The following is a 4,543-nucleotide window of genomic DNA, read 5'->3' as shown; positions in this document are numbered from 1 at the left end:
TAAGAATCCCTTCTTTTAGAAATTAATTTACTGTTATTTTTCTTCTCTTTTTAAGAATCTAACTTATTCTTGTTTTATTTTGCAGGTTTTTAACTTAGGACTCCAATTTGGTAATTTCTTTCCAACTCTCTCTTTCTTTCTAGATTTTCTTTTCCTTTTTTAGGATTAGGCTTTGAATTGAGGGTTGCAGTGTTTCATGCCCAAGTGGGCCCGTGACAACACTCGACGTCTCGTCGAAGGAGGAGTGGTTGAGGGGTTGACTATCCATCGCAGGGATTAGACACCGCTCGAAATCCCCCGAGTTAACTGAGTTATGGCCGAAGACCAACCTCCTCTACTCCCACCCGGGGTGGAGGATACCCAAGATGAGAATGAGGTGCAACAGCACCCCGCCTCGTACTTTACGAGATTTTCTACAACGGCGGGAGTGAGTATGCCCTCATGCATGATTTTTCCGAAAACACAGGACAAATGGACACAAGCCACGAGTTATCCAACTCCTTCCCAAATTCCATGGACTTGAATCAAAGTCCATATTTACATTTGAAAGAGTTCGATGAGATAATAGCTACATTATGTTTTCCTAATGTATCTGAGGATACAATTAGGCTGAAACTCTTTCCTTTTTCCTTAAAAGAGAAAGCTAAGACGTGGTTACATTCACTACGTCCTAGATCCATTGGCACATGGAACGACATGCAGAGGGAATTCATAAAAAATTCTTCCCACATCATAAAACGATTACCCTCAGAAAAGCGATCATGAACTTTGCCCAAAAGGAAGATGAAACATTCTTTCAATGTTGGGAAAGATTCAAAGATTTGGTCAGTTCATGCCCACAACACGGATTTGAAACGTGGCGCATTACAAATTTTTTCTATGATGGACTGACATCTTCCATGCGCCAAATGGTCGAGACAATGTGTAATGGAGAGTTCATTAATAAAGATATCGACGAGGTATGGGACTACCTCGATAGTTTCTGAAAAAACACAATCTTGGGACTATTACCCAAAGTCGAACACCACGTCTAGGCCGACTCAATTAAAGGAGAAAGGTGGATTATACCTCTTGAAAGAAGAGGATGATCTCAAGTGTAAAGTGACTACGCTCATAAGGAAAGTTGAGGCCATGGAAGGAAAGAAGGATAAGGTCAATGAAATTGTTTTGCGGCATTTGTGATTGCAACATTCACACAACCGAAAACTGTCCTACAATACCGCCTTCGAGGAGTGTTGAATGAACAAGCCAATGCCGTAAATAACTATCAAAGACCTTTCTTGGACCTAACTCCAACACATACAATCCGGCTGGAAAAATCATCCAAACTTTAGTTGGAGGAATGGACAAACGGCGACTCCTCCAGGTTTCTTCAATCAAAATCCAAATCAAGTGAAACCTCAAGAGGAACCGGTTCAAAATCCCATACAAGAGCTGGCAATGCGGGGAATCACAGATTTTATGCAAAGATAGATTCTCGTATGACGGTTATAGAAGGGATGCTTCCTGCACAACCTCTCCCCAATCCTAAAAGTACGAGAATAATGATCCCAGCTCTTCAAATCAGATGGGACATGCTAAATCCATCACCACTCTTAGGAGTGGGAAGATCATTGATAAAACTCTTCCGGTTAGGCCCGAAAAGCCTCAAGAACCAAAGGAGGACAACAATGATGGATCCAGTGATGCCCCACAAAAAGTCGAACCGGAACTTCTAGAGAAGCCAGTTGCTCCATTCCCCCAACGGTTGGTTTCACCAAAACCTCTCTCTAACTCTCGGGATATCCTAGAGGTGTTGAAACAGTGAAAGTCAACATTCCTCTACTTGATGTCGTTAAACGAATACCTTCATATGCCAAATTCCTAAAAGACTTATGCACGACCAGCGACGGAAAATTATTCAAAAGAAAATCTTCTTGACTGAGAAAGTGAGTGCCATCCTGAAGCAAGACGTGCCGTAGAAATTCAAGGATCCCCGTAGCCCAACCATATCATGTGTAATCGGGAACCATCGAATTGATCACGCACTTCTTGACTTAGGAGCGAGCGTCAATCTGATTCCCTACTCGGTATACAAACAGTTAGGTTTGGGTGAATTAAAACCCACCCTAACCACACTACAACTTGCTGATCACTCCGTTCGTGTACCAAGAGGGATAATTGAGGATGTGTTGGTCCAAGTTGATAGATTTTACTACCTTGTAGACTTTATCATCCTGGACACCGAACCCATCATAGACATGAGCACTCAAATTCCTGTCATTCTTGGTCGCCCATTCCTTGCCACATCAAATGCAATTATCAATTGTAGGAATGGTATCATGACTATGTCTTTTGGAAATTTGACATTGGAGTCAAACATTTTTTTAATAACGGCAGAAACTTGGAGGATGATGACGATTTCCACGACATTAACATGATTGACTCTTTCGTGGAAGATACGATACCTCTGACCTTATCCTCCGACCATCTAGAGACGTGCCTGGCCCACTCCCATGATTTTGATGATGACATGATTAGGGAGACGTGCGCCTTGCTTGATTCTGCACTACTTGAAGTTAACCGATGGAGGCCACAATTTGAAGAATTACCACAAACCGATGTAGTGCCTCTACCGTCTAACCTCAAGCCGCCGAAGCTTGACCTAAAACCTTTGCCCCGATTTGAAATATGCATATTTGGGTCAAGATGAGACATACCCGGTGGTGATCTCTGCCCCCTGGAGAAAGAACAGGAGAGTATGCTTATATCTACTCTCATTGAGCATAAAGGAGCCCTAGGATGGACGATAGCGGACCTCAAAGGAATCGATCCCTCGATTTGTACTCACCACATATATCTTGAGGATAATGCAAAAACCGCCTGCAACCACAACGTAGACTAAATCTAAACATGAAGGAAGTGGTTAAAGCCGAGGTTCTTAAACTATTGGACGTGGGTATTATATACCCTATATCCGATAGTCAATGGGTGAGTCCAACTCAAGTGGTCCCTAAGAAGTCCGGAATCACCATCGTAGCCAATGCTAATAATGAACTCGTGCCAACTAGAGTCACTACTGGTTGGAGAATGTGCATTGACTACAGGAAGTTGAATACCGTCACGAGGAAAGACCACTTTCCCTTACCATTCATTGATCAGATCCTGGAAAGGTTAGCTGGTCATTCCTATTACAGTTTCCTTGATGGGTATTTGGGCTACAACCAAATAGAGATAGCCCCTGAAGACCAGGAAAAGACCACATTTACATGTCCCTACGGCACCTTTGCCTATCGAAGGATGCCATTCGGACTATGTAATGCCCCTGCCACCTTTCAGCGATGTATGCTTAGTATCTTTTCTGATATGGTGGGGCAATATCTAGAGGTCTTCATGGACGATTTCTCTGTTTACGGTCCATCTTTCAGTAAGTGCTTGGAAAGTCTTAAATGTGTGCTGAAAAGATGTGAAGAGAAGAACTTGGTACTTAATTGGGAGAAGTGTCATTTCATGGTTCAGAAGGGAATTGTCCTTGGGCATATCATCTCGTCCAAAGGAATCGAGGTAGATAAGGCAAAAATAGATCTTATCTCTAACCTACCTCCACCCAAGAACATCAGAGACGTGCGATCCTTCTTAGGACACGCTGGATTTTACAGGCGATTCATAAAGGACTTTAGTCTTCTCTCTCGTCCTTTATGTAATCTTCTTCAAAAGGATGCTCCGTACGAGTGGACTGAGCAGTGCCAGGAAGCTTTCACCAAGCTTAAGGGCACGTTAACCACTGCACCTATCATGCCCGACTGGAGCCTCCCTTTTGAGCTTATGTGCGACGCTTCTGATTATGCTCTTGGGGCGGTCCTAGGCCAGAGAAAAGATAAGAAGCCTTACGTCATTCATTACGCGAGTAGGACTCTAAATCCTGCCCAGGTGAACTACTCGACTACGGAAAAGGAACTCTTAGCTGTAGTGTTCGCCTTGGACAAATTTAGGTCCTACTTGATCGGATCCAAGATCATTATCTACACAGATCATGCGGCACTTAAGTATCTTCTTTCTAAGAATGATTCTAAGCCCCTGATACGATGGATCCTCCTACTTCAAGAATTTGATTTGGAAATTAAAGATAAAAAGGGAGTAGAGAACGTAGTGGGATCACCTTTCTCGCCTTGATACCTCCGAGTCCCTTGAGACGACGCATATCAATGATATGTTCCCCGATGAACAACTTTTGAGTCTCCCATTCACCTTGGTTCGATATTGCTAATTATCTTGTTACAGGTGCCATACACACAGTGGACTCGCAAGATAAGAAGAAATTTTTAACCGTGCGCAACTTTTTCCGGGATGATCCTTACTTATTTAAATATTGCCGGACCAAATTCTAAGGAGATGTGTACCGGACGATGAGCATCGAGCATCATCTCCTTCTGTCACTCAGAGGCTGTGGTGGTCACTTTTCGCTAAAAAGACCACGGCCAAGATTCTGCGGTGTGGCTTTTTGGCCCACTATGTTTAGGGATACTCATGAGTTTTGCAAAGCTTGTGAGCGTTGTCGAAATTG

The 4,543-nt window shown here is 43.2% G+C and overlaps 1 non-coding gene across 1 annotated transcript; it reads right to left on the bottom strand.

Moving 5' to 3' along the window:
* Positions 1-743: 743 nt before the first annotated feature.
* On the bottom strand, positions 744-850 carry LOC131252433 (small nucleolar RNA R71). Its single transcript, XR_009174454.1, has one exon. It is a non-coding gene; the product is annotated as a small nucleolar RNA R71 (small nucleolar RNA).
* Between the last annotated feature and the right edge of the window lie 3,693 nt (positions 851-4,543).

This window comes from Magnolia sinica, chromosome 7 (assembly GCF_029962835.1).
Source record: "Magnolia sinica isolate HGM2019 chromosome 7, MsV1, whole genome shotgun sequence".
Classification (NCBI taxonomy): Eukaryota; Viridiplantae; Streptophyta; class Magnoliopsida; order Magnoliales; family Magnoliaceae; genus Magnolia; species Magnolia sinica.
Note: the sequence above shows the minus strand (reverse complement) of the source record. Positions and strands in the feature narration are given on the sequence as shown.